The following is a 19264-nucleotide window of genomic DNA, read 5'->3' on the forward strand; positions in this document are numbered from 1 at the left end:
CCCTTGCCCCTTGTCCATTTGCTGATCAGACTTTACCAAACCCTGAACCTTGGATTACTCCTCCCCTCTTCCTCCTATTCATATGTGATGAATGGAGATGGAGGAAACCAGGACTGGGTCCACTGGGTCCACTAAAAATTTTTGTTATGCAATCTCAGCTGGGCTCTCCGGGCAAGGTAATCCTCTTAAATCTGCCTCATTGATCCACCATCCCACTCATGTCAGCAGGTATTCCAGACCATTTTGTCCCTCCTTAATCCTCCTATGGTACCCCTCTCTTCCCATCCTCTCAGCTAAGGACCTTGACGCTGGCCCCCTTATTCTTCACACAACACACCCCATCTATGCCTCCAGGCTGCCTTTAGTCTCTCTCAGATTATTTCCAATTTATCCTATATAGATCTTGCTTGTACATAGTGCTTTGCATATCTTCTTCCCCATTAGACTGGGAGCTCCTTGTTTGGTGGTTTCATTATTTGGGTTTTGCATTTATTTGTATCCTCAGTACTTAGTACACTTCCAGGCATGTATTAGGTGCTTAATAAATGCTTGGTGATTTGATATATTTCGCTGGAAAAAAAATGAAGGCATTTTCTGAGATCTCCTTCTTTCTCCCTTTTTTCCTTATTGAATTTTACTCATATGTTTTCCCCAGTTATCTCCTCCTTCACTCCTATCTCACATGAAGAGGTGACACTTTTCCTTGTCAAGGCAAAATCCTCTACTTTTAATCCTCCAAGTTTAATCCCTTCCTTTCCTGCCTTTTCTAGCTGATTGCTCCCTCTATCAGAGCACTGTCTCCAGTTCTGATCTACATCTCCCCATGAGATCCAGATGACCCAGAAGGAGAAAGTGATGCTAGTGACTCTGCACATGCCTCCCTCACTTAAATCCAATTCATTTGCAGGTCATAGTGTCACCTCCCTGATGTTCTCTTGGAGAATGAAGGACAAACAACAACCTTTACAACTGTAGGTAGAAAGAGGAGCTGCCCCACTGGGGAACTCAGCTGGAACTGTCCACACAAAGTATCATACCCTTACCTGTGGGTGCTCTGCCCAAAGGAATATAAAGTTTGATCTCTGAAACTTTTTTTTTGGTGAGGCAATTGGGGTTAAGTGACACCCAGAGTGACACAGCTAGTAGATGTTATATGTCTGAGGCCAGATTTGAACTCAGGTTCTCCTGACTCCGGGGCTGGTGCTCTATCCATTGTGCCATTTAGCTGCCCCCAACCTTTATTTTTTCTTAAGGACCTTACCTTAAACCAAATCACTCTAGTTCTCAGTGATTAGCCAACAATAGGTCCCAGGCCAAGCCCCACTTGGTCTTTATTTGGGCCCTGATTGGCTCAGAATGAATGTAAATAGCAATTGTTTCTATTTTGGCCAGAAACCCCTGAGGGTCTTCCCTTCCCAGAGTGATTTTTTTTTCTTTGACTAGGTAAGGAGGCCATTTTCTGCCTCATTTCTTACCTAGCCTTAATATAAAGAGGACACAGGGGCAGCTAGGTGGTGCAGTGGATAGAGCACTGGTCCTGAAGTTCAAATCTGGCCTCAGACCAAACACTTAACACTTACTAGCTGTGTGACCCTGGGCAAGTCACTTAACCCCAATTGCCAAAAGAAAGCTTCATTTCACTTGTTGGTACCATCCCTGCTTCCTTTTGTCTGATATCAATTCCCATCTTGGCTAAACTGCTTGAGAAGGCTATGTACACTCACTGCCTTAACTTCTCCTCTCATTCAATTCTAAGTCATCTGTAGTCGGGTTTCCAACCTCACAATTCAGCTGAAACTGCTCTCTCCAAAGGCACCAGTGATCTCTCAATTGCCAAACCTAATGGCCTTTTCTGAAACCTCATTCTAAGTGACCTCTCTGGAGCCTTTGACACTGGTGAACATCCTTTTCTCCCGGATACCCTCTCTCCTTTAAATTTTCACGATATTATTCTTTACTGGTTGTCCTACTGTTGTGACCAATGCTTTTCGGTATCCTTTGTTGGATCTTCCTTTGGGTCATGAGCACTAACTGACTTCCAAGCAGGTCCTCTAGCCTTCTCTTTCCATATTATCTCATTTGGTGCTCCCATCAGCTCGCATGGGTTCAGCAGCAGGTTTATATATTTATCCTTAACTTCACTCTTGAGTTTCAGTCTCACATCACCAACTGCATCTTGGACATCTTGAACTGGATGCCCCTTGGGCATCTCAAACTCAGCACATCCCCCCAAACCCTTTCTTCTTCCCAATTTCCATATTACTGTCAAGAGCAACACCATCTTCCCAGGATCCCAGGCTCACAACCTTGGTGTCATCCTCATCTTCTAACTCCCATTTTTGTCAAACCTTGTCCATTTTGTCTTCTCCTTTCTACTTAGTCACCACCTGCCCCTAATTATCTCACACCAGGACTATTGCAATAGCCTTCTGGTTGGTCACCTTGCTGCCTGGAGCCTTTCCCTACTCCACTCCATCTTCCACTCATCTATCAAACTAATATTCCTAAAGTGCAGGTTTGACCATGTTGCACACACACCTCCAACCCCAATAATAGGGAAACTATTATCTTTGAGAGCAAATGTAAAATCTTCTGGATTTTAAGTCCCTTCTTAACATGGCACCTTCCTACCTTTCTAGTCTTCTTATACCTTATTCTCCTCCACATACTCTGCAATTCAATGACACTAATCTCATTCCTGTTTCCTGAACACGACCTCCATCTTTGCACTCACTGTCCCTCAGGCTCAAAACTTGATCCCTCTTTGCCTCTGCCTCCTAGCTTCCCTGGTTTCCCTCAAGCTTACATTCAAATCCTACCCTCTACAGGAAGTCTTGTCCCATCCTGTCCACTACTAGTGACTTCCCTCTAAGATTATCTCCCACTGACATTGTATATATGGTGTATGTACATAATTGTTTCAACAATAATCTCCTCAATTTGAAAGTGAGCTTCCTGAGGGCAGGGACCATGTTTTTGCCTTTCTTTGCATCTCCAATATTGTCATAGTACCTAGCACATAGGAGATGTGTAATAAATGCTTGTTTACTGACTAGGGGAATTCATGCCAACTATTTAGACCCAGGCATGAGTTCCATCAAAATCTATATCAGCATGGATCCCATTTCAAGATACAGTTTATGATAAATCAGGGATGAGTCTTCCAATTCTCACCCAAGTCTTATTATTTTCCCTTTCACCTCCAACCACTGACCATGTGGCAGATCAGGGAAATCTGGGAATCTGAGTTATACCCCTGGTTATCATACTGCCCTGCTTGCCACAATGTGTTTGGAAAACATGGGCTACTATCCTCGCTATGACCCAATAACAGTTTCCTTCACTTTGCCCACTGGCATTTTGCTCCATCTGCCATAATTGGATAAATATAATGTAAAATACTGTGTTTCTTATTGCCATCTACTCTGGGGTAGTTAAAAATATACATTTTTAAAAGAAAATTAAACAGCGACACTAGAATTGACAAAAGTCAGCAAAGAAGGGGATAGCATGCTGGAAATTTGTGTTCAACAAAATCTGAATGGCCTTATATCCAATCTAACTGGCATTATCCAAATCACGACTGGTTACCATTTTTATTCAGATATCATCAGAGTAAAACTGACTGTATAGAGAATATATCTTTGTGAAGTCCAAACAAATCTTGATCTTCTCAATTATACTGGGATATTATCCAATTTACAAATTCACCATGCCTCTTGCTAATTATTCACTTTCCCCCATTAACTGCCTTCTTGCAATTTCCTTGCTTGTTAGCACATTTCCATTTGGATGGTGGTGGCACAAGATTGGAACACAGAAACACACTAAGCAGCAACATAAATATGTAAATTCTGAATTACCTGTTGAAATGAAAGGCAGGCTGGAGAACTGGGGTTCTCTCATGGTTCTCCCTTACTTGTACTGTCTTCTTCTGTATCATCAAGAATTACTGCAGATAGGGGCCATGCTATATTTTTTCCAAGCACCTTTATTTGTTAGGGCTTCATAAGTTTGTCACTTATCTCCCACAACCACCCTGGAAGCAAGGAGAAGCATAAAGGAGGTCAAATAACAGATCTAAGGTAACTTGGCCCCTCAGTGGTTGAAGGTACCTCCTGGGGACCATTTGTGCTACTCTCTTAAGCCATGCTCTTACTCGATAATCATTCACCCTCTTTTATATCTAGGTAGCCTTGGTACTACAATTAACTTTACGGGTACAGCATCATGCCAGTTTACCAGAGATTGCTCTAACATGTTACTCTCTCTGAGGTCATGCCACTCACTTTCTCCTCAACCTGCTAAACCCACAGGATATTCTTAACCACCTGCCACTGATACTCCATATCATTCATACCTCAGTCAGTCTTGGACATTAATTATAGCCCATGTTTGTATGGTGTTTTAAGATTGGGAAAGCACTTTACATACCTTATCTCACTGGATCCTCAAAACAACTCTGGGAGGTAGGTTATCATTAGTCCCATGTCACAGCTAGGGAAGCCAAGGCTTGACAGGTCAAGTGACTTGACCACAGTCATACAGCTTGTTACCATCAGAGATGGTATTCAAACCCAAGTCTTCTTGACTCCAAGTCCAGCTCTCTGGATAACACTGGACAGAATGGGAAAACACATGTTAAGAACTTAGCATGTGCCAAGTACTATGCTAAACATTGGTTATACAAACAGAAAAGTGAGACAGTCCCTGCTCTCAAGGAGCTCACATCCTAATTGGGGGAGACTATATATGGGAGATATATGGGAGAGTGCAGCTGTAGGGTACACAGAAAGGCCCAATGATGCTTAAAGAGCAGTGGTAGGTCAAACGGTAAGGCCCAGGTGTCCTTGGACTAGATTCAAGGATAAGACAGAAAGGTCCTTAAATTGGTATTAATTCAGTGTGTACATGGCAGATACTCTTCTTCAACTGCCAGCCCCCCTTCTTAAGCTGAAACTTTCCCTTATGGATTTATATGTAGTAATGATTGTTCATCAGGCAAACAGCTTATGTGTCTTCATGGGGAAAATTTACTCTGAAAGAACTTTGAGTAATCAATCATAGCTGAGGCAAACAAAAATTAAATAGTGTATTTGAAAAGATGGCTTATGGTGACCAAAGAGAAGGGTTTCTCACAGCTGGAAGGGAAACTGAGCTACAGAATTCCAAATCATCTGCCCTGGTGAGAAGAGTGCTGCTGCTGAGGAAGTCACAGGTATTCCAGAAGATCAAAGTGAGCATTTTTTGTACAGAAGCTCATTAGATGAGAGCTAGGAGGACCTTATAGGCCATCTTCTAGTCCCATGCCCTCATTTTACATTTGAAGAAACTGAGCTCTAGAGAAGTGAAATGACTTGCCCAAGGTCACCAAGGTAGTAAGTAGCAGAGTCAGGATTGAACTCAAGCTTTCCTTACTCTAAGGTCAACATGTAATTAACTAGATGCTGCCTCTCCTTGTAGATCACCTTATGTAGACATACTGGTTTAATTAAATTTAATTTAAAAACTAATGGAATATAGGAAAACAATTTGTTTTCTGTGCATGTGCTGATATGAATATGTGCATTTTAGGGGAATATAGGCCTACATGACCCAAAATAGCCAATTTGGAGGGCGGGGGAGTTTTTCTATATTGTGTTGACAAAATAGAAATGTGCCACAAGTTCCCTGTGGTTCTCGGATAAGCCACAAAAACACATGTTGGGGAAGCTTGAAAATAATGGCTTGGTCAAAACTCAACACGGTTAGCAACACCTTGAATGTAAAATGCAGTCCAAAGACAAGACTCCAAAGCCTGTCCACAATTGTCAACTCTCTTTCCACCTCAATACACCTGCATGTAAAATGAGATAAAGTGAATACTATTTTTACAAAGCTGACTGCCTTAACAACCTAAAAAAGGCTGGTTTCCAGCTAAGCCTGTGTCTACATGACAGGAAATTACCTGTGTGATCAACCAGAAGGTGCAGCTGGAGCTCAGTGTCTTGTCTGCCCAATCAAACGCCATGGAAGATTTTCTTAGACTAGGTGGGGGAAGGCCCTCAGTTCGGTTGCAATACAGGAAAATTTCTGGTTATTGTTTGTCTGCTCAGCATTCCAACCTCCTTCCATCACTGTGCTAAGCATCCTAGACCATTCTAGATGACACGTCCCCAGAGGAGATTGTACATCCAGATAGAAGGATGGAGGGCACTGCCTCTACCAACCAACCAATCAGTCAGTCCCAAAGCATTTATCAAGCACCTTTGTGCTAAGCCTTGGGTGAAAAACAAAACAAAACAATACATTCTGACCTGCAGTCAAGGAGCTCACACTTCATTCATTTCCCTTTGGATGGTGTTTTCTCATCCTCCATAATGTTTTCAAATTCTAGGCACAATGCAAAGAATCAAGAGACAAAGACTTTTTCTTTCTCTCTTTTTCTTTTCTTCCCTTTTCTTTACTTTTTTTTTTTTTTAAATAGCTTTTGCTGATACTGTAAGCAAACTGGGAGAACAAGGAATAGTTTACCTATCAGATTTATGGAGAACAGAAGAATTCATGACCAAATAGGAAATAGAGAACATTACAAAATGAAAAATGGATAACTTTGATTACATTAAATTGAAAAGTTTTTGCTCAAACAAAGCCAATGCAACCAAGATTAGAAGGAAAGTAGAAAATTGGGGAAAAAAATTTTACAACCAGTCTCTCTGATAAGGGCCTCATTTCTAAAATACATAGAGAATTAAGTCAAATTTATAACAATGCAAGTCATTCCCCAATTGATAAATGGTCAAAGGATATGAACAGACAATTCTCAGATGAAGAAATTAAAGCCATCTATAGTCACATGAAAAAATGCTCTAAATCGTTATTGATTAGAGAAATGTAAATCAAAACAACTCTGTAGTATCAAATCACACCTATCAGATTGGCCAATATGACAAAACAGGAAAATGATAAATATTGGAGAAGATGTGGAAAATTTGAACATTAATGCATTGTTGGTGGAGTTGTGAAATGATCCAACCATTTTGGAGAGCAATTTGGAACTCTGCCCAAAGGGCTATAAAATGTGCATACCCTTTGACCCCAGCAATACCACTTCTAGGGCTGTATCCCAAAGAGATCATACAAATGGGAAAAGGACCCACATGTACAAAAATATTTATAGCAGCTCTTTCTATGGTGGCAAAGAATTAGAAATTGAGGGGCTGCCCATCAATTGGGGAATGGCTGAACAAGTTGTGGTATATGAATGTAATGGAATACTATTGTGCTGTAAGAAATGATGAACAGGCGGACTTCAGAAAAACCTGGAAGAACTTGTATGGACTGATGCTGAGTGAAGTGAGCAGAACCAGGAGAACATTTTGCACAGTAACAGCCACATTGTACGATGACTAACTTTGATAGACTTAACCCTTTTCAGCAATACAAGGATCTAAGACGTCTCCAAAGGCCTCGTGATGGAAAATGCTATCCATATCCAAAGAAAGAACTATGTAGTTTGAATGCAGATTGAAGCATACTATTTGCTTTTTTTCCCCTCTTCTGTTGAGTTTTGTTTTGTCTTTCTGGTGGTTCCTCCTATTGGTTCTAATTCTTACTTACAACATCACTAATGTGAGAAAAATAGGAACTTTCCTTCCTAATCGAGAAATTCCAGTTATCTAAGTGCCGAAACTTGAACATCTCTAGAGAAGACACCCTACCTGGTCATCTGCAAGCATAATGCTGAGAATATGTTTTCAGCATTTCCTGGGGGTGGGGGAAGTGGGGGGGCATCTCTCCTTGGTTGCTTAACCATAGAATTTCCTGTTTGAGAAGCACAGCATTGAGTCAGAATTTTTCCATTGTCAAATAACAACCGTTACAACCCAGTTAGAAAGAATTCTTCCCATTTGAGGGCTTTTATTCCAATGGAGGACCACCCAATGGCATGGCCGGTGGCTGAGTAGTCTTAGCACAATTCACAAGCAAAAGGAAGTTACTGTCCCTCATCTGAAGGCACGGTTGTCTATACTGCAAAAACTCCTCTGGGACACTGCCCCTGTTGCTGAATGAATCCTAGAGAGTGAAATCAGCAAGTTTGCCATCAGGGATTTCATTGTGACCCCCAAAGTGAAGACATCAAACAAAGAAAAGGTTGTGTTTTGTCAGAGATAATATTTGGAAAGTTGGTACAAGATATCTTTGTAGCTCCAAAATGGTTTTGCAAACTGATTGCATCCTTTAAAATACCAGGCCTTTGGAGACCTTCTTAAAACTAATTAATCAAATCCAGCCACCTTGGGGAATAATTTTCTTGTTTTCCTAGCATTTTCCCAATCTAATTATTGTACCTCTAAATAGAAGGTTTGTTATTATACAAGCTGATTAATTAGATATGTTATTTCTATATCAGGTAAGAAATCGCCAAAGGATTGATGATAAGCTTAAGAAATCAAGTAAGATTGTAGATGGCAAAATGCAATTACTTCCCAATTAAAAAGCCGTTTGACATATTTAAGAGATTAATAAAAACATTCAATGATGTTAAGAAAAATAATTAGAATTTCTAAGGAAGGAATCAATATGTTTATTTGATATAGCTGAATAGTAGTTTTCAATGATATGCATATAAATTAAGAGGTTGCATCTTCTTTGTAAAATGGCTTGCTGAAGTCTTTTCCTAGTACTTTTCTCTAGCAATGTGTCTGGGTCCTCTCAGATAAGACCCATTACATAAACTGTGGGGTAACTAAGGAATTTAAATCAGATACAAAATTCTTTTCTCAAGATCTTTATCTAAATACTCATGCAGGGACAAGAAGTTTTAATTGTTTTTCAAACAGTTCATGAATGTAAATGGTTTTTATGTTAAGATTTCTTGACTATGAGTTATTGAAATATACTTGAAAAGGCATGTTACCCTGAGCTCATGAAGGGAGATGTAAGTCTTGCCAAGTTCTTGGCATGTGTGACACCTCTGATCTAGGTGATAGGTGATCCAGGGCCTGAACTGGGTTTGGCACTCATATGATACTTCAGAGTTTACAAAGCCTTTTACATACATTATCTCCTCTGAGCCACACAACAACTTGTGAGATGAGTGCTTTTATTATCCCCATTTTACAGGTGAGGAAACTGATCCTGAGAACAATTAAATGACTCATCCAGGGTCACACTACTAGTAAATAACTGAAGTAGGATTTGAACTCGAATTCTCCTGACTCCAAGTTGAGTACTCTATCCATTACACCAAGCTGCCTCTGAGTGAGCAGAGAGAAGGGGACAGATATGAAAAATGCCATAGAAGTCAAATAGCCATAACTTGGCTTAGCACAACCATAGAAGAAGATTTGAGTGTCACAGCTTCCCACAAGCTGAGTATGAGTCAAGTCTGCAGTGCCATCATGTGAAAAGCCACCAAAAGATCCAGCTATATCTAAAAGAATATCATGTCTAAGGGCAGTGATCTTTCCATTTGACCACAGTTAGACCTTTTCCAGAGGACAGTGTCCAGTTTTGACCACCCCTCTGTAAAAAGAGACACAGAGAAACAGACGTTGATGCAGAGAAAAGGTGAGCAAAGAGTGGAACATTGGCCTGATGTGGTTAAATGAAAAGGAATTAAGGTTATTTAACAGGGGCACGGGAAAGGGAGTCTTGGTTGCTGTTCTTACGTTGATACTTTTGAAAATGTTTTTAAAAGGGGCTGACTATGAAGTTGTTCTCAAGGTTTAGAGATGATGGTCAAGGAAGATAAAAATGGGCTCGCGTTTTTTATAGCAGAAACTTCTCTTAGACGGTAAGATGAGTTTTGTAACTGTTAGGAACTAGCCCCAGCAATGGCAGAATGAGATCTTCTGGGAGGCTGATTTCCAGAAATGTCTACTCCCCCTTCTCTGAGCAGATTGGAGCACAGCTACCTAGGCCCCTTTGCTTGATCATAGCATGCCCCGCTGCAACCTTCTTCCCCCATTCAGCACATGCCCTACCACCTTCAGAAACTTTCCTTGACCCTCCTGGCCCCTGCTGATCTTTGGCCCCTTGGAGTGCAGTGACTCTATTTCAGCACTCTGCTATAGAAACCCGTATATTGATCCATTCGTGTAACCCCCTCCTGTTACAGAAAGGGAAACTGAGGCCTTGAAACCAGAGGTGACTGCTATGAGATAACACAAAGTCTTCAAGTGCCCACACTGGCCGTATACTTTAACCGAGGTCTTTCACAGAAAGAGAAATTGAGACTGAGAAAGCTGAACTGTCTGTTATGAATTCACACAAAAGCTGGCAGAAATTTCTCACATAATTTAGGCCTAGGCACTAATGTCACTGATAGGGACACTGAGGCCTAGGAAATTTAAGTGACTTTTATGAGATAATACACGAGCTGGCAAAAACCTCTCAGATAATGGAATCCTTTCCAAAGATTTCACAAAAAGGGAACATGACATCTAGAAATTTGAAGTGACTGGACTAGACTCGAAGTCCATATCTTTGAATCTCCTACAGTAACTAGCCAGTGTCTCTGTAAATATTTCATCAGATCGTGGTTCTAGATTTGAAACCACTTAAATCTAACCACCTCATTTTATAGGTGAGTAAATAGAGGTCAAGAGAAATAAAGCGACTTAAGCAAGGTCATACAAGTAGTAAGCATCTGAGTCTAGAGTTGAACTCGGGTCTGATGACTCCCTGTTCATTGCTCTTTCCATGGCATCAAGCTGCCTCCCTCTGTTGACTGATTGACTGGTCAAACAGTTAACTACAGTAGCCGAGATGATTGAGACTCTTTCTCACCTACCTTGGAGGCAGGGGGGTGATTCCTTCCAGCTCCATGAGTCTGTGATTATCAGGAAGAATTTGCTGCACTGAGAAATTGGCAGCAGAGGCAGGTTTTCACCAGTAGACGGATTGGGCTGGCAACAGGCAGAAAACACAAAGAGGATTCTCTCTCCTCTGGCCTCAGGAGTATGTGGTCCACTGGCCTTTGGAGTTAAAAGGAGAGGATCCAGCTGATTACATGTCTTTCATCAATTAATTTCATAAGGTTTGGAAATCCCACTTTATTTTCCTAATACCAGAAATCCCAGAGGTTGGCAACCTTCTGAAAGAGATGTGCCAACGTGCCAACTGCTTTCAATTAGGCAGGCTGTCGGGGAGTGGAGGCTGCTGGGACAGTGCTGGTCATTGCGTGAGGGGCTTTTGGGGAAGGGGTCAGGGATGCTGAAAAAATTCTAGCCCTGGAATTTGAATGAAGGAGGACAGGGCACTACAGTGCCCTGTTGGCCGGCTCTCAGGCCTAAAGATGGCTTTCTATGATAATCAGAGAGGAGGAGAGTGAGTCTAGCGGGGGCACTCTGCTCAAGCAACAAAGAAAATGGGCCCATCTACAGTGTTTGGTGCATGGGCATGGAGTGGGAGGAGGAGGGGGTGTTATGTAGTCTTTCAAGCTTTTTCTAATCTTTTCCTTCTGGTGGCCATCATATCATATAGAAACTGGGGGCAAATACTTCATACTCCATTTTCCAGGAAGAAACAAATAATGCCTCCCCACCCTTTAAAGGGTCACATCTCTTGTATATTTTACCTGAGAAATTAGTGTTTTTCACAGCCTAAGAATATGTAGCTGGTTGGTACAGTGGACAGAGCACTGAACCTAGAGTTAGGAAGACCTGAGTTCAAATTCAGCCTTGGATACTTACTAGCTGTGTGACCCTGGGCAAGTCACTTTACCTCTGGTTTGTCTCAGTTTTCTCAACTGTAAAATGGGTATAATAAAAGCACCTACCTTACAGGGTTATTGTGAGGATAAAATGAGATAATATTTTTAAAGCACTCAGCACAGTGTACATAGTAGGCACCATATAAATGCTTATTCCCTTCCATACCCCCCAATAGGAACTACCCCTCTGCCCTGTGATTGGTGTAAGAATTCAGGCTAAGAGATCTTCAATTACTTAATTACTGTTTGGGGGAAGAACTGGCAGCTATGGGCCCTAGATCTCTTCCTAAACCACAGTGCACAGCCTCTTGGGATGTAAAGAGCCAGTATGTTAGCACTGACGCAACCAGGCTGAATGAGCCCTACTGCCCTCTTCCCCCTTCTATTCTGCCCCACCATTGTGTGGCCTGGGTTTCTTTTAGAACAGGGCTCATATTTATATTCTAAGCTGTGCCCAATTCACTGGGGTGGTGGACTGAGGTTTTTGGTTTGGGTTTTGTAATTGTACCTGAATGCTCACAGAAGAGCCATCAGGGGTTTCGGTTCAATGGAGTTGTTCTTTATTGAGCTGTTTTAGGCACCACCAGCCTATTTTTGATAATTTTTGCCCAGCCTCCTAAAAAAAATCTGCTCAGGTGACAGTCTTTTTAAAATTTCTTCTTTCTTTTCCATTTTACTCATTTACTTACCTTACTCCATGTATATAGCACAGGGCTAGAAAGTAACAAGAAACAGTGTAGGCTTTAGGAAAGCAATCTCATTACTTTTCAGTTATGCCTCATAACAACAACAACAACAACAACAATAATAATAACAATACTAATACTTAATATTTATTTAGCACTTTAAGATTTACAAAGCTCTTTATGACTATTATCTCATTTATCTCACAACAACCCTGGGAGGTAGGTGCTATTATTATTATTTTCTTTATTTTACATTTGGGGAAAATGAGGCAGATGTAGGTTAAGTGACTTACCCAGGGGCTCCATAGCTAGTAAGTGTTTAAGGGCTGAATTTGAACTCAGGTCTTCCTGACTCCAAGTCTAGTCCTCTATCAGTAGATAGTGCTACCACCTAGCTGCCTGGCTGTCTCCTCTATACAAGATAGGTCTACATGTAGGTATATGAAGAATAATGTGCGAATCTATCCACTTTATCATAATGGACAAAGTACTGTTCTAGTATCCAAGAAGATAGATAGGTTCCTTTCTTGCTTCTGACATCTGCTGGCTTTGTGACCCTGACAAAGATTTTTAATTTCTCAAAGGTCTGGGCAACTATGATGACAAATTGCAGAGAAAGTACATGCCTGAATTGGTAGAGGAAGTACCCTATGCCAATGAGTCAATAACCAAGTATTTCTTAAGTGTCTGCTATGTGCCAGACCCAGTGCCCAAGTTCAAAGAATGAAACACTACCTGCTCCTAGTGAGCTTGCCATTCTAATCCTTATCCCTCTCCATAACTCTTCCTCTATCTCCTGCTCTGTCACTACTTCTCCATGAAATGCATGCTATTTGTAAGACTAGGCAAAACATTAGTATTTGGAAGAGAGGCTGAGCTGGGGGAGCATCCGGAGAGATGAGATCAATTAATTGACCAATCAAAAAGCATGTATTAAGTACCCACAGAACTATGTGGAAGGGGCCAGGTTACAGAAACAAAAGCTAACTGTTCCTGTCCTCAAGGAGTTTACATCCTACTGGAGCTCACAGTGCCACTGAAGTAGCAGAATCATTAAAAGACTCAATGCCAGATCTTGTTAATTCCATAATTTAGGGGCAATCTTGGGAAAAAATATTTAAAAGAGATTATTTTTTTTTAAATTTGACTAACCATGTTTAGACAGGTTATGGAAATAGGGTTTTTAAGCTTTCAAATTGGACAGAATTGATCATGTGTGGCTAATATGTGACAGATCATTTTCTGCTTAGCAATTACTTTAAAATGCATCTAAATCTTTGAAGAAAATCCAATACCCTGTGGTTAGCAATTCTACAGAAAGAATTCATTACACATGGGACAGAAGAGGGGCTTCAATCACTTAGAAAACCCCCATAGTTTTCAGTATATGTCTCATGGCTCTCAGGAGCTAGAGTAATGAGGAAATATATTAATAGCAATGTAATTACATTTATGTGAACATTATTCCATAATGCTGGATCTTAAATATCAAGAATTGGTTTTGAATAAATAGGAGGTAGGGCAAAGCTCCTCTCATAGCAGTTAACAGCATGAAAGCATAGGTCAAAATTCAACACAATTCCCATGATTACCTTGAATATATACTAGGCACCTACCATAGGCAATGATCGAATACCAAGGTAGCATATTACAGAAAATGTGAAGATCATAGGATCAAAGACTTTGAACTTAAGGGGTCCTTAGAAGACAGATAGTACAGCTAGGTGGCGCTGCAGTACATAGAGTGCTGAGCATTGAGTCAGGAAGACCTGAGTTCAAATTCGTCCTCAGATGCTTTCTAGCTATGTGACACTAGGTGAGAGGCTCTTCAACTCTATTTGCCTTAATCCACTGGAAAAGGAAATGGCAAGCCCCTCCAGTATCGTTGCCAATAAAACCCCAGTGGACAGCATTGGCATGATATGGTCTACAGGGTCACAAAGAATCGGACATGACTCAACAACAGTACAACCCCCCCTCATTTTAGGGATAAAAAAATGGGATCCAAAAGGCTTGCCCAAGGTCAAAAAGTAGCAGGATTTGAACAAAGCTCCCCTGACCTCACATCAAGCACCATATCAACTTAGTATGGGTAAGTAATACAGCCAAGTAAGAGGATTTACTTTTGGAATGCTGACATTTTGAACATATTAGGCATCACCCCTGGGCTGTGGAATGTTTGACAGTAACCCCTGTCTCAGAAAGTTGGAGAAATGACTGATGAAAAGGATTCTGAGACACATTAAGATGAGCTGAATTTGATGAGGTTGTAAATGATGTCACTGACCAAACCACTGAGAGAGGCAGAAATTGGCCCCAGTTTTCAAATGTAAAGTGCACTTTGCTTGTGGGCAACATCGGCATGCTGCAGGTCTATCCCACTACACCCCACTGTACTTTCTAGTGCTGACTGTTATGGCAATGTACAGCCAGGCGTATGGCATGTGTACCCACAGAAGGAGTGAGCAGACAAAATCCCTTGTCTGCCTTCAGAACTCCCTTTCATGGTACCCAATATGTTGGGATTTTAATGTGACTTGATGGAAGCGCAACAACTGTCTAATAAGTGTGCTTCTTGTTGCTATCACAGACTAGGAACTGGTTCTTCTAAATATGTACTCTTAGGTAGATATCTGTGGGGCAGCATCATGACAGTGCCTTATAGAGTCAGCCACAAATTTGAAATCAGAATCAATTGTCTGGTTAATCTGGGCTGTGTGGATGATACAGACAGTTCAAACCCAAATTATCCTTCAAGTAGATTATAAAGATGGGTTGGGAGGCAGTGCAGTAGAAAGCAAATTGGTCCAATTAATACCGCCCCCCAAACTGCCACTCAAGGTCTAGAATAGGTTTTCTTTACCTTTTGGGTGCTATAGACCCCTTTTGGCAATCAATCTACTGAAACCTATGCACCCCTTCTCTTTAAATGCATAAAATGAAATACATAGGATTACTAAGGAAGCCAATTGTATTTAAACACAGTTATCAAAATAAAAAGAAAACAGATCTAGGGACCCCTGATATGTGGAACAGAGAGGAGAGGTGGGAGCAAACAGCAGGAGAGAATGAAGTCTGACTCCCTGAATAGTCCAGGTCGGGTGGGGAGGAAAATGATACAAGTCCTTCACCCTCCCTCCAGTCCTCACTGGGCAGGAGCCCACAGGCCCTCTCTCTACCGTCATGCTTCCTCTCCCTCTCCTTCCATTCCTCTTCATTGAGAATTCATTGGTTTGTATCCCCAATCTTTGCTTCAGAGGGATCATCAGGCTGCAATGCAGAGTTCTACCTTTGCCTACTTCTTTAAAGGGAATGCCATAGAAGGGGCATACGCACGTCCCAGAACAAAAGCATATCTATGAAAGAATTTCCAAAGTACTTACTAACTTATTGAGTAAGAAGGGATTAGAAGCGCCCAGAGTAGGAAACAACAAAGAACATACAGAAAAATAAAGCATATTTTTAAAGTTGCACACAAGCCGACAAAAGGGAATTTTCCATTCCTTTCAATCAAACCTCTCCTTATGGCTTTCTTTGCCCAGAAAGATAAGGCAAGTCTGCTCATATTTATTGTTTTCATTCTATTACCCAACACATTTTTAACTGTTGTACAATTTTATGATCTCCTAAGAGCATATCATAGAACTATATTTTAGAAAGGCAAGACGCAGTACGCTGGGACTCAATGCGCAATTCTAATAAATTCTTTCCAGTTCTGGTACATAATTAATTCCTGAAAGAAATATAAATATAATTTTCAGTTCTTTGGTTATTTTTCATCCATAAAAAGAATGAAATACCCAGTTCACTTGTATTCCATATTTATATATTTCATGAAATCACGATCAAATTCTTTCTATAATAACATTGTCAAAAATGAATGAAATATAGCATGTCACAGGAACCTCAGTTTCCTCCTCCATCAACTGAGGGAGGAAGAGGAGGAGGACAGAGGACTAGCTTTTGGTAAGTTCCTTTCTAGCTCTAACATTACATGTTCTGTGATTCTAGCTGTAGTGACCCAGGTCTACCTGTGGCCTTCTGTCACAGAAAAGCACTATAATTCCTAATCAGTAGCTAGCTATCATTTTTTTTAATGGATTGAGCAGGGGCAAGGCTAGAGAAAATACTAGGTATATGGGAATTCCAGAGTATTACTTCTACCAACAACAAACACACTTGCTATGGAGGGGTGGCTGTGTCTCTAAAATGTCAATAAATTGAAAGTTGGGGTCAGATGTTTGAGACGTGTGATCAAACTGATGCTAGCAAACCAAAGGCTGCGTAGGGCTCTCTGTGTCCTCCCATACATGGCGGCTGAGACAGCAGAAAATTTTCAGAGTTCACACATTTGTCTCTGAATGAGATTAGGATTGCCCAGCTTCTGAGAAATTGACTAAGGCTGCGGGGACTTTGGCCATCGTGCTGAGCAATACGAGAGCTCCCGCTAGGGGTGCCCTCCTGCTGGCCTGACTGCGCATGCGCCTGACGGTCACGCCCAGGTTCTGGGGCGTTGGCTACTCCGCTTGTGTCGTGGGACGCTCGTTGCTACGCGACAGCTCACGGAGTTCTAGGTTGCTAGGTGAGGGCTCATTTGTTTGACGCAAGCAGCACCCAGCGGTCAGTCGCTGTTCATCCCCGGGCGGGTGCGGTTTCTTACTCCTGTTCTATGTCCAGATCCGGCTTCAGATTTCATTTCCACTCTAGCTCCTACCCAACGCTCAGACGTCAGGCCTAGAACATGGCGTGGCCACGTCTGTTCAGAGCGCTACGGCTCCTGTTTCCTCCGTGCAGCTCTCGCCGCTTGATGGTGCTCCTGCTCACCTTCACCAGCTACGCCCTCTATCATGCTTCCAGGAGGACCTTCAGCAACCTGAAAGTATCCATCGTCAATCAGTGGTCACCTCTCGATTCCCACGTGTCCCCCAATGCTACTTACTTTTGCCGGATTACCACGCAAGCCATCCTTCTTTGGGGGAGGTTGGATGCCATTTTCCTCTTCTCCTATGTGATGGGGATTTTCATCAACGACATAATTGGTGAGTGGATCAGTCTACGGCTGGTCATGGCCATTGGCATGTGCTCCTCAGCCCTAGTGACCTTCTCCTTTAGCACACTAACCGAGTTACCCTACTTTTACAACGAATGGTTTTACAGCTGTCTGCGGGTGCTCAATGGCTTGTGTGAATCCACTGGCTGGCCCTGTGCCGTGGCCATCATGAGTAACTGGCTTGGCGTAACTGGCCAGGGCTTGGTGTCTGTACTCTGGAGTGCCTGTGCCTCTTTGGGCAACGTCTTGGGAGCGTGCCTGGCCTCTCTGCTTCTGCAGTATGGCTATGAATACACCTTCTTGGTAACAGCCTCCATGCAGCTTGCCGCAGGATTGATCATCATCTTCACCCTTTGGCTGTTACCTAAAGAACTTACACTCATAGATACAGAGGATGGAAATGGTTCTGAAGAAGACTTGGACAGTCAGCTAATGAACTCTGAAAATAACGAGATCCAGGAGCTGGAAGAAACCGAGTACTATGACTTTTATGAGGTGGGTGGGGAAGGAGATGACATATCACTTGAACCAATAGCTTTCTTTGAGGCTTCTAGCTTCCCTGGAGTTTTCCTGCATTTCGTGGCCTATGCCAGCATGAAGCTGCTCAATTATTCCTACTTGTTTTGGCTGCCCCTTTATCTAAGCAACAGCTTTGGGTGGGGGGAGTCTCAGGTCAGCCAGCTTTGGCTCTGGTATGATGTTGAAGCAATTGTAGGTGGCGCATTTCACAGCTTCCTCACAAATTTGGTCCAGAAGAGATCTATGTTCGCAGTGTGTGTGCTTCTGGCCACTGGGTCCCTGGTTGGATGTAGCCATGTTCCCAAAATCAAGGCTGTCGATGCACTGCTGACGTCAATTACAGTGTTTTTCACTGGTGCGCCCTCAGATGTAACGGGTTCTGCCATTTCCAGTGATCTGGGTTGCCAGGAGCAGAGGCAAGGGAGCGGAGAGGCCTGGACCACACATACAGGCATTGTGGATAGACTTGTTAGCATGCACACAGTAGTGGGACAGTATTTAGTATTTCTGATCCAAGACAAACTAGGACAGATGTGGGTTTTCTATTTTTTGGCGTTCATAGCAGGCTGTACCATTCTCTTTATTTCCATACTACTACTACTGAGGGAGATAAGAGATTTTGTACAAAAAAAGGACAACCCAGACATTTAGAGAATGACCAGTTCGCCTCAGGGAAAGGCTTCCCATAAGAACAGGGAACAAGAAGATCAATTCTATTTTCCTTTCACTGAATGGGACTGGGGGTGGGGTGGAGGGTTAGGGGTTTTAGATAGATGTGAGTGTAGAACTTGAAGCAATACCAGCAACATCTTTGGTCACTTGAGAAGCAGACAGAGCAGCAAGCAAGACAGAACATTGGAAATGTACATACTGCCTTTGGTTTTAATTCACATGCTTTTCTCGAATGTATGGTGTACTTGTTACTCTGATTCCCATTTTTGGCTGTTCATCTAGCCTCTAATGCTTTTTTCTATGTGCAATGGCATGATTAAAGAAGAAAAACTATGGTGTGCATTTGTTGTCTGCTAATAAGAATAATAATAAAATAAAAATAAAACAAATATTTGCTATTACTGGGTTTTTTTTTTGTTTCTTTATGGTGGTAGTGAATTAAAGGAATAAATGATTTGTCCATATAAGGGATATCAGCTGGGTTGGCATTTCCCTTGAACTCTACCTTCCCCCCAAAATGATACTGCGCCCTCAATTCTTGTGGGAAAAATCCTATTTCATGCTTAAAAACGGAATTGCTTGTCCATCTGGCCTTCATTCTCACTTAATACCAATCTTTTCATTCACCATCTCTGACTC

The 19264-nt window shown here is 41.9% G+C and overlaps 1 pseudogene; it reads left to right on the forward strand.

Moving 5' to 3' along the window:
- The first annotated feature begins 16947 nt into the window (after positions 1-16947).
- On the forward strand, positions 16948-18958 carry LOC110198648 (sugar phosphate exchanger 3 pseudogene; annotated as a pseudogene).
- The last annotated feature ends 306 nt before the right edge of the window (positions 18959-19264 follow it).

Source organism: Phascolarctos cinereus, unplaced genomic scaffold (genome assembly GCF_003287225.1).
Source record: "Phascolarctos cinereus isolate Bilbo 61053 unplaced genomic scaffold, phaCin_HiC Scaffold_8;HRSCAF=390, whole genome shotgun sequence".
Taxonomy (NCBI): domain Eukaryota; kingdom Metazoa; phylum Chordata; class Mammalia; order Diprotodontia; family Phascolarctidae; genus Phascolarctos; species Phascolarctos cinereus.